At 40.7% G+C, this 10,752-nt stretch overlaps 1 long non-coding RNA gene across 1 annotated transcript; it reads right to left on the bottom strand.

The window, feature by feature from the left end:
* Positions 1-3,123: 3,123 nt before the first annotated feature.
* LOC143485586 (uncharacterized) lies at positions 3,124-10,647 on the bottom strand. The gene is made up of 3 exons (XR_013122944.1): positions 10,447-10,647; positions 9,820-9,916; positions 3,124-5,061 (listed from the first exon to the last, which is right to left on the bottom strand). It is a non-coding gene; the product is annotated as an uncharacterized LOC143485586 (long non-coding RNA).
* Between the last annotated feature and the right edge of the window lie 105 nt (positions 10,648-10,752).

Raw genomic sequence — 10,752 nt, 5'->3', positions numbered from 1 at the left:
GTGCCCAATGGTAGCATATATAATGTAAATAATAGTGGTCCTAGAATGGAGCCTTGCGGGACCCCATATTTAACTTTTGTACGTTTGGATGGAATATTATTGAGCTCTACAAACTGATAGCGATTTGTTAAGTAAGAATGAAACCATGAAAGGGCTGTGCCAGAGACTCCAACCCAGCGTTCTAACCTTTCTAGCAAGATCCTATGATCAATTGTGTCGAAAGCTGCACTAAGATCAAGAAGCACTAACAGCGATACATAACCTTGATCTGAAGCAAGGAGGAGGTCATTTGTTACTTTAACTAATGCTGTTTCAGTACTGTGATGGGGCCTAAAACCAGATTGGAACTTTTCAAATATGTGATGCCTATGCAGATATAGGCATAATTGCTGGGCAACAGCTTTTTCTATGATCTTAGATATAAATGATGTGTTTGAAATGGGTCTATAAATAGATAGTACAGTAGGATCAAGATTTGGTTTCTTAATCAGAGGTTTAATAACTGCTAATTTACATGATTTGGGCATGTGACCTATTGTAATGGATGAGTTAACTATAGTTAGAAAAGGTTCAGTTACCGCTGGTAATACCTCTTTTAATAACTTTGATGGAACCGAGTCTAGTGTGCAGGTAGCACAATTTAAGGAAGAAATTATTTTCTCTAATTCTGATTGTGGGAGTGGATGAAAAACATCAAGTTTTTCTCCCAGTATGCGAACATGCAGGTGATGCAGCTCCAGATGGAGGATGAGAAGGTGCTGTGGCCCAAGGAGCTTCTCCTACGTTACTTTGTGCTGATGAACAGACTCCAGGACATCCTGGATACCAGGATGCATCTGCAGAACCTACCAGGTAAACCTATTAGGTGGTTTACAGCACTGAAGGTGAAAGCTAGTGTTTGAGTGAGTGAATGACCTTTTTGTCTCTTGTCTTCCAGCTCAGCTGTTGCTTAACCTCCAAGATTCCAGTTACACTCCAGAGTCACTCCAGTCTCCAGTTAAAGCAGAATGAATAAAATATGCTTACATTATGTTGCATTGTGTTATCTTACTGGTCCAGTATGGTGACAAACTCCATTTACACTTAATTCACTGTATGTGGTTTATGGACTGTGTGGTGAGGGTGGCATTCAGACCACCATATGATCTGACTTACACAAATGATAATTCATGAGGATTCCTAGAAGCTGACTGCAGCCAGCATCCAAGTTATTTTAAAGGCTGTTAATTGTACTAAAGATGGTCTGTTTGCCTGTTGAGTGGGCATGTGATTCTGACTTCATGTGCATCTGTCGGAATAAGTTAATTTAACATGGATTACAGAAATTAGAACCTCAAAAAAGAGCTTATGATGGCTCTAGCACTTGTATGAATACAGAAACAGACCACTGGAGAATTATCTAAAGTTTAAAAGAAAAAAAGATTTATTAGCATTGTGCTCCACACACCTTGTACCTTCTGAAGACATTTCCATGGTACCAGATCTAGACTTTTTTTAGCTTGATGGTTAAATTATTACAATAATTCATTTTTATTGTTAGATAATTAAAATAGATTTTAATAGATTTAAAATATGTAGAATTAAGTGATCATTTAGCCCTGCATGGCATCCATACTCCACCTAGTGGTAAATAACGGGATGGCCCCCAGTGAAACGTTACTGTCCTTGAGCTAAGGAAAATTAACAAAACATTTACAGTAGTTTTATTATTAGTGGTGGGAGTAGCATTAGTATTATGTTGAATGTATACCCATGATATTTTAATTAAATATAGCAGTTTTGGTCATAATTAAAATGTAAAAATAATAGGTATAAACCATTCATGTAATTCATTATCATTGTCGTGGAAATTTCTGAAATATACGAGGACTCAGGCGTGGTTAAAAGAGAAATTTATTAATAGACAAAATAAGCATGAAAGTTCAGTCTAGAACAGAAGCTGAGAGGAGAGAGAACCGTCCCCCTCCTTTATACCGTTTAGTAGGCGGGGTTCTTATCACATGTTTACACTACATTTGGGCACACTGAGAACACAAGGCAGAATGCACAGTAGACAGTTTTTGCCTTACATGTGCATTCTCTCCTGACAGTAGTTTTCATGTTTTAGCATAAGCAGCAGCTTATAGAAACAGCTGATGGGTCCGCGGGTCAAGGCAGATAAGAGTGTTTTCTACCTCTGCACATTCCTTTAACATAGGTCATAATACACACATACACATGAGCACATGATTTCATACTGAATCACACTTCACAATTCTCTTGTAATCAGTATAACACAATTTCCATCACAATCATATACACTATATAATATAGTATATATAGTATATACACTCACCGGCCACGTTATTAGGCACACCTTGCTAGTGTCAGGAATGGCAATCACGCCCGTGACCGCCAGAGGGCGCCATCGCTGGAATATTGACCAGAACACCTGACTCTAATTTACTATTCACCACACCCTACTTAAGGACTCTGTTCACAAGTCGCCAGTGCGAAGTATTGCCTCTCTGAGTGTCTTTACCAAGCTGTGATCCTGTGTATTTCTCTGATTGATGTTCTGGTTTTTGATCCTCCTGCCTGTTTGGCCCTTTTGTTACCTTTGTCTGCTGCTCTTAGTCTTCTCTGGTTTTTGACTCTCCTGTTTTTGTCTTGCCCTTTTGTGCTGCTGCCTGTCTACCCTTTGGGGTCGTCCCCTTTTGGGACTTCAGTTCATTGTTTTTCTATATTAAAATTCAACATCTTTACACCTGCTAATGGATCCTTCTCTACCCTCGGGTTCACCACCATTACAGCTAGTACCAGGTTGGACCCCATTTTGCATTCAGAACTGCCTTAATCCTTTGTGGCATAGATTCAACAAGGTACTGGAAACATTCCTCAGAGAGTCTGGTCCATGTTGACATGATAGCATCATGTGATTGCTACGCAGTTGCTGCAGATTTGTCGGCTACACCCGTTCCACCACATCCCAAAGGTGCTCTATTGGATTGAGATCTGACTATGTAGGCCACTGGAGTACAGGGAACTCATTGTTGTGTTCAATAAATCTGTCTGAGATGAATCATGAATTATAACATGGCGAGTTATCCTGCTGGAAGTAGCCATCAGAAGAAGGGTACACTGTGATCATAAAGTCAAATTTATTTATATAGCACTTTTTACAACACATGTTGTCACAAAGCAGCTTTACAATCGTATGGCTCCAGATCCATAATGAGCAAGCCAAAGGCAACAGTGGCGAGGAAAAACCCACGATGATGGTGGGGATTAGGAAGTGAGGGAGAGACAGCCTCCCTCACATGCACCTGTTTTAATTAACTTTGTAATTTTATTTGTTGGCTGTAACTGTATTGCTGTTGTTGCATCTTGGCCAGGGCTCCCTTGAAAAAGAGGTTCTTAATGGGATTTTTCCCTGGTAAAATAAAGTTTAAATAAATAAATAAAAAATTAGGAAGAAAACCTTGGGAGGACCAAGACTGAAAAGGGAACCCATCCTCCATTGGGCAGCCTGTTGGCACAAGTCCGTATTTGTGGACAAAAGGTGGTTCTACATTTATGGTTCTAGTTCCCACAGTCCCTTCGGTGTAGATGTTGGGCCTCAGGTAGGAGCATCAGCACGTCCTCTTGTGGCAATGGCACATCCAACCCCGGCATCAGTACATCCACTGGCAAGTCAGACCATCTCCCAGGTGCTTGTAGGTGCTTGCATGCAATCGTCTTGGGTAGAAGCCTGCAAAAAGATAGACAATACAGACTGAATGTGTGGACATCAATTTAAACCACTATTGATTTAAACATACATAGCTCAAGTGTTGTAACGTGTGAGGAGGACTGGGTATGGATTTTGGTAGGTGAGTGTAGCAGTTGCGTGGCAGTGTTTTCCAAAAGAAACACATGATTTTCAGTTTTGAATGTTTGAATGTCTTATGTGAACAACTGTGTTTAATGTTTTGCAAAAAGTGTGTTTTAGAATTTCTAAATGAGTGTAAGGCAGAGAATGTGCTTAAGGTTTAGCACACCAGGTCAACAGATAGGCTACATGGGTTACATGCACAGGGTAACATAAGAGTGGTGGAAGATGCACACAGGTCGACTATATCCTCTGTAGGAGACGAAACCTGAAAGAGGTTAGTGATTGCAAGGTGTTACCCGGGGAGAGCGTAGCTAAACAGCATAGGATGGTGATATGTAGGATGATGTTGGAGGTGAAGAAGAGGAAGAGAGTGAGAGCGGAACCTAAGATCAGGTGGTGGAAGTTAAAGGATGAGGACTGTGGTGTAAAATTCAGGGATGAGGTGAGGCAGGTACTGGGTAATGGTGGTGGTGTTCTGGATACCTGGGATGAAACTTCAAATGCAGTGAGGGATGTGGCTAGGAAGGTACTTGACCTCAGGACAGAGGAAGATAGACAAGGAGTCGTGGTGGTGGAATGAGGAAGTTCAGGAAAGTTTGAGAGGAAAGCGGTTGGCTAAAAAGAATTGGGATTTTCAGCGAGATGAAGAAAGTAGACAGAGGTACAAGGAGATGTGTCGCAAGGCAAAGAGAGCAGTGGCAGAAGCTAAAGAGAAGGCATATAGCAAGCTGTGTGAGAAGTTGGACACTAAGGAAGGGGAAAAGGATCTGTACAGATTGGCCAGACAGAGAAACTGTGATGGGCAGGATGTGCAGCAGGTTAGGATGATAAAGGATAAAGATGGAAATGTGTTGTCTGGTGAGGAGAGTGTCTTGGGAAGGTGAAATGAGTATTTTGAGGAGCTGATGAATCAAGAGAATGAAAGGGAAAGAAGGTTAGAAGAGGTAGAGGTTGTGAATCAGGAAGTGCCTCAGGTGAGCAAGGAGGAAGTAAGGGCTGCAATTCAGAGAATGAAGTGTGGTAAGGCAGTTGGACCTGATGATATTCCAGTGGAGGCATGGAAATGTTTGGGAGAGACAGCAGTGGAGTTCTTGACCTAAGAGGAGGTTTATGGATGCAGTGGTAGAGGATATCAGAGTGGCTGGGGTGTCAGTGGATGACACTCAGGACAGGGCCAGATGGAGGAGTTTGATCCGCTGTGGTGACCCCTGAAAGAGAATAGCCGAAAGAAGAAGTGCATTAAATTAGATCATTCATCTAGTGTGATTATTATAAACTTACGATTGTCCAAGGTTTGTGCCAGCACTGTTCAGTTTCAGTACAGCTGTGCACAGGGGGAACAACTGGCACACTGAGCTGAGAAAAATGTGCAGTTTGAAAAAGCAAAGCCACTATACGTTTGCATAGGGCAGTGTCTGCGACATGTGAACAGCATGCGTGTCTCAGCACAACAGGAGTTGAATCAGAAAGTCCAATCTGTAAGAGGGTAAGCAAAATTAGTAATGACTTTGTTTAATTCAGGGGTTCCGTATACCAGTCCTGGGGATCCTATATCACACGTTGTGTTTTACCTTTTCTAAAACCTGATTGACCTATTTAGCAAATTAAGATCAATGTGGGTGGGGCCGAGTAAAAAAAGTGTTTTAAAATGGAGAAAAAAAATGTGCATGGCATAAGAACCCCAAGAATGGAACCTGGACCCGTTTGCTTATTTTATGACAATAGATTTTGCATACAGAACATGGATAGGCTATCACTGACATTAAAATAATGCTCAAGTTATACATAATCCTGAGACATGTATATCTGTCTAACCCAGGGATGTCAAAGTCAAATACACAGAGGGCCAAAAAACCAAATTTGCTACAAGCAGAGGGCCGGACTGGTTCAATGTTTATTAAAACATATTGAAATGATTGCACATAGCCTATTGAACCAAGACCTAACACAGTGTATATTATTTAATGCTTAAATGAATAAAGCAATATTTTCTTATGGATCTGTCAGTAATTTCAAGTGAAAACATTTTTCAGCAAGCAAACAGATAAAAACAAACTTCCTTCAAAGAAAACATGTCCTGTACATTAAATGAATAAAGTCAGGGGTGCAATTACTTACTTTCTGAGGTGTATGCAAACATACTATCGGAACGAACGAAAGTTGTTGACGGGGGGAGGGGGGGGGGGGGTGGCGAACGTAAGATGGACACAAATTAAGTATTATATCTCATCGATTTGGCGCCCCCTCTAGTGCAGCGCCCCTATGCGTCGCATACGCTGCATGCCCCCTTTTTGCGCCACTGAATAAAGTAATAAAGGTTTGAAAAGTGCTGGAATTTAGGCTAAGTACTTGAAAATGCTTGAAATTGTAACTACTTCGTTTCACAACAAATATCTGTCTGACTGAACAGGAGTGAGTTTCCCAAAACGTTCTTAGCACTAAGTACTTCTTAACCTCGTACATAAGAACGAGGTTACGAAGTACTTAGTGCTAAGAACGTTTTGGGAAACTCACCCCAGTTCTCTTGTATTGCGTTAACAAATACGAGCCTCTTGTAATTCCAGGACGAAACATGAGAGAACGTGAAGACGTTAAGATTGGGCGTTTTGAAAATAAACAACCATTAAATAATGTGAATAAAAAACGAATCATTTCGAATATATGTATAAATATTTAACTTAATTAAGTTTAATGTGCTGGTGCGCGCAAAGTTGCAAAATTCGAGAGGTGCACGACCTCACGAATCGACAGAGCGCACAGGTGAAACCACTGCGATTACGTCATTTTCGCTGCGCGGACCCTCGCCGCTTGTGTGCGCTACAGTGACTTTGCGGGCTACCGTTGCATTGTGGGGAATGTAGTGTTTGTGCGTGCAAAACACCATCGGGTGGCTGTGTCCTGCGGGCCGGTTCTAATAGTAATTAAATATCATCCAGGGGGCCATAGATAATCAATTCACGGGCCGGATCTGGCCCGCGGGCCTTGACTTTGACATATGTGGTCTAACCTGTCAACAAACCCCTTAACTTTTGTTAGTCAAAAACAGTGAACATCTGAACTTAACGACAAACAGAGACTCCAACCCAGTCACTGAGACCCCATGTCATGCATATTTTAGTGCTTTTCCTCATTTATAATACCAGATTCAGCTCATTAACTAAGTAAAAAACTGTCATATTGGAGGAACACAAAAAAACTGCAAAGTATAGTGTTGACAGGACTGACTCTGGGGACTCTGTTTTGCCAATATATTCATTCCTAGAGCAGTGTCTCTTAATCCTACTTGTGGTAATTCACATAGCTCAACACACATAATCCACTTCACTAGTGACTTAATAAACCGTTTGTTTGATAAGCAGTTGGAGCTAGATCATGTACATTCAATACTTAGTGAGTTGAATCGTGGAATATTTAAAACTGTGTGGAGCAGTTAGGAACAGGACTGAGAAACACTGCCATAGAGTTTCAAGCTCAGCTCCAGGATACCAACAGCTCAATGTTATTCCAATTTTAGAACAATACAGTTGTATAAAATTAAAAATAATTTAATGCTAAACTGTGCAGTGTTGTGGACACAGGACTGAAATATGAAACCCCTGCTTTAGCCCTACACTTCCTCCTCCCTACTCGTAAACTGTGTGGTGACTCCTTCTTCATGGACCTGTAGCACAGGCTCTCACACTGACCTCCCCTGACAGACGGTGTTCTGTCGAGTTGTGCTTAGCATCGAGTTGTGCTCGTTTGCGGTTTTGCACATGCGCAGACCCACAGGCTTGTCATTTGTTTCTATTGTCATTTTGACCTATAAACATGTAAATGTTTTACATACTGGCTTTGCAAAGATGACATGAGGCAGGATTTCATGAGGCAAATTCGTGGTGGTGCCTCCACTTTTCTAGAATGTTCAGAATGGTCAGCGCAAAATTTAAGAGATTTCTTTCCATGCTCTCTACTTCACTGTAATCCATGCCTTAAAAACAAACAAAAGATAAGATATATAGCACATTATACTCAGTACTCTATATATAATAGAGATGTACTATGAAATGTACCATTTTACATCCAAATAAAATTATAAAAGTTATCCCATCTCTTCTCTCTCCCTATCCATATATAGCTATGGAGAACAGGTGGGATGAGGTATTCAACTTCCTCTCTCAGGGATCATACCCATCTGGGTATAATAACTCCCAAAAATTACATTTGAGGAGGTATGCTTCCAAATTTACTGAAAAGGGTGAGCATTTATTTGTTTAAATGTAGCCAGTGTCTTGGTAAGGTAGCTCTTTAATTATTATACGACTTTAATGAATGTTAATGAATATTCAATGCAGAAGGACAGCTTTTCTTTAAAAGTAGAAAAGCCATAAAATCCAAAGAAGAGGCAAGAAAGCTTTCAGGAATTTCACGCCTCTCCGATTGGAGGACATTCAGGCATCCTGAAAACTCGAGCTGCAGTGTGCTCCAGATTTTACTGGCTTGGCATGACCATTGATCTTGACAACTGGGTATGTGTTGAAGTGCGTTCTTGTGTGTTTTGAGCTGTTGATAAATCTGCATAAATATTAACAGTGACTTTCTTAATGGTCTTGGAATGTGATCAGTGCCAGCGAACTGGAAAACCTTTGACTGGTGCCCAGCCATTGGAGTGTATAAAAGTAAATGTCCAGTGGTATCTCTATAATATACAACAGCTTTTAAGAAAAATGTTGAAATGTAAAATAAAACATGTATGTTTTAAATTTATAGGTATCTGCTGTCTGGGAGCTCATTGGCATTGATTGGACAGGACCGCTTCCAAAAACTGCCGATGGCTTCCAGTATATCCTGACAGCCACAGATTACTTTTCCAAATGGGTTGAAGCTTTCCCAATAAAGACAAAATCAACAGCTGAAGTGGGACGAAATATTTGCTCAATTTTATATAGACATGGTTGTCCAAATAGAATACTCTCTGATCAGGGAAGAGAATTTGTGAATGAAGTATGTCTAATTTTTTTTATAAATGAATGAATGTTTCAATTTATATAGTGCCTTTTCACGATACCCAAGGCGCTTTACAATTGTTAAGACAGCTACCTCTCAGACAACCAATCACACACCGGCGAGAAGCGGCAGCCAATTGCGCACAGCAACTTGTTTTTATTGAACAGAGAGAGACACAGACATACACTATGGGCATTTTTGCTGTTTAAGCATGGTTACATAAATGTGTCTCTAAACATACTTAATTATAGCATTTTACCCACATGTCTCATATCAAAATGTTCAGAACAATCTCAGCTCTCTTCCTAATGAGGTTACATTGACTTAGAGTATTGCATAAATAAATAATATGGTCCTAAACCTGGAAATATGAGGCATATTTTCAAAATTTTTCATATTTTATATGAAATTACACATTTACTAAAAGATCAATAATATTGTTGCTTGAAATATGTTTGCTCAAGGGTTTGCTTCACAAAAATAGTGAAACATGTAATATATATAGTAGTATACAAGTACAAAAATGTGTACACCAAACTACGAAACTCCCATCAAACTCCTGAACTACAGGCTAAATCAGCATAGCCAAAACCATATCCACTCATCTAGATTATTATATACTATACTTTCACATCTACAAAGCAAGCATATAGGCAAAAGACAAATACGAAATAATAAAAAAATAAGTAAAAATAATTTTATAAAGAATAAATTACGAATTTTGCACAGAAGCAGTTTCTAGCTAGCCAGCCAGCTAGCCAGGAGGCTAGCTAGACAGCTAGTAACACATCGCGAGCCGATCTGCGATCGTCCGCTATTATAGTGAGCAATATTGCAAAATAACATTCATTTAGCCTTCGATCTGTTATACTTTTCATAAAACCCTTCAGGAAATCAACATAGGTTCATAACCGCTATGTAGTAGTAGTAAGGGCTAGTAGTAGTAGTAGTAAACTACTGAGCAAAACCGGTTTGTTTACCTCAGGCGTCAAAAAGCGGCCAAAACTTCCGCAAAGGGCGATATGTTTCCTGAGGTCGTAGGTCATCGGGTCATCGGTCACGAGTCTCTCCTCAGGCCTACAATATGGGGGTCATCAGTAGACGCTAGCTAGCTAGATGCTACATAGAACTACAAACAGGACTACAGTACACCATCGCGAAATTCGCGACCCTATCTGTGATCGCCCGCTATTATAGTGATCGATATTGCATTTAGTCATCGATCGTTTATATTTTTCATAAACCCCTCAGGAAATCAACACAGGTTCATCAGTAGACGCTAGCTAGCCAGATGCTAGCTAGCTGCTAGCTAGCGAACTAACTACACGGGACCATCGCGAAATTCGCGACCCTATCTGTGATCGCCCGCTATTATAGTGATCGATATTGCATTTAGTCATCGATCGTTTATATTTTTCATAAACCCCTCAGGAAATCAACACAGGTTCATCAGTAGACGCTAGCTAGCCAGATGCTAGCTAGCTGCTAGCTAGCGAACTAACTACACGGGACCATCGCGAAATTCGCGACCCTATCTGTGATCGCCCGCTATTATAGTGATCAATATTGCAAAATAACATTCTATTAGTCATCGATCATCAACATACCTTCACCATCGCCATGTAGGTGAGTAGACGCTAGCTCGCTAGCTAGCGGCCGTCAAAGTGTATTTCCGTGTTTGTCCGAGGTGAAACGGATCTAATGCCGTCCTAAAACCCTCCTACATCCGTAAAGGGCGATGTGAGTGATGTCAGCGGTCATGTAATGACTGACACTTGAATCCGCCAGTCACAGCAGTCACAGGCAGGAGCAATAACCCCCCCCTTGTGCAAGCCATAAAAGGATTAGCCATATACGGGCGTGCTTCAACTCGGTCATGTATTGCCATCTTGTGGCCAGTCTGCTCAAGCATG

Source organism: Brachyhypopomus gauderio, unplaced genomic scaffold, assembly GCF_052324685.1.
Source record: "Brachyhypopomus gauderio isolate BG-103 unplaced genomic scaffold, BGAUD_0.2 sc37, whole genome shotgun sequence".
NCBI lineage: Eukaryota > Metazoa > Chordata > Actinopteri > Gymnotiformes > Hypopomidae > Brachyhypopomus > Brachyhypopomus gauderio.
Note: the sequence above shows the minus strand (reverse complement) of the source record. Positions and strands in the feature narration are given on the sequence as shown.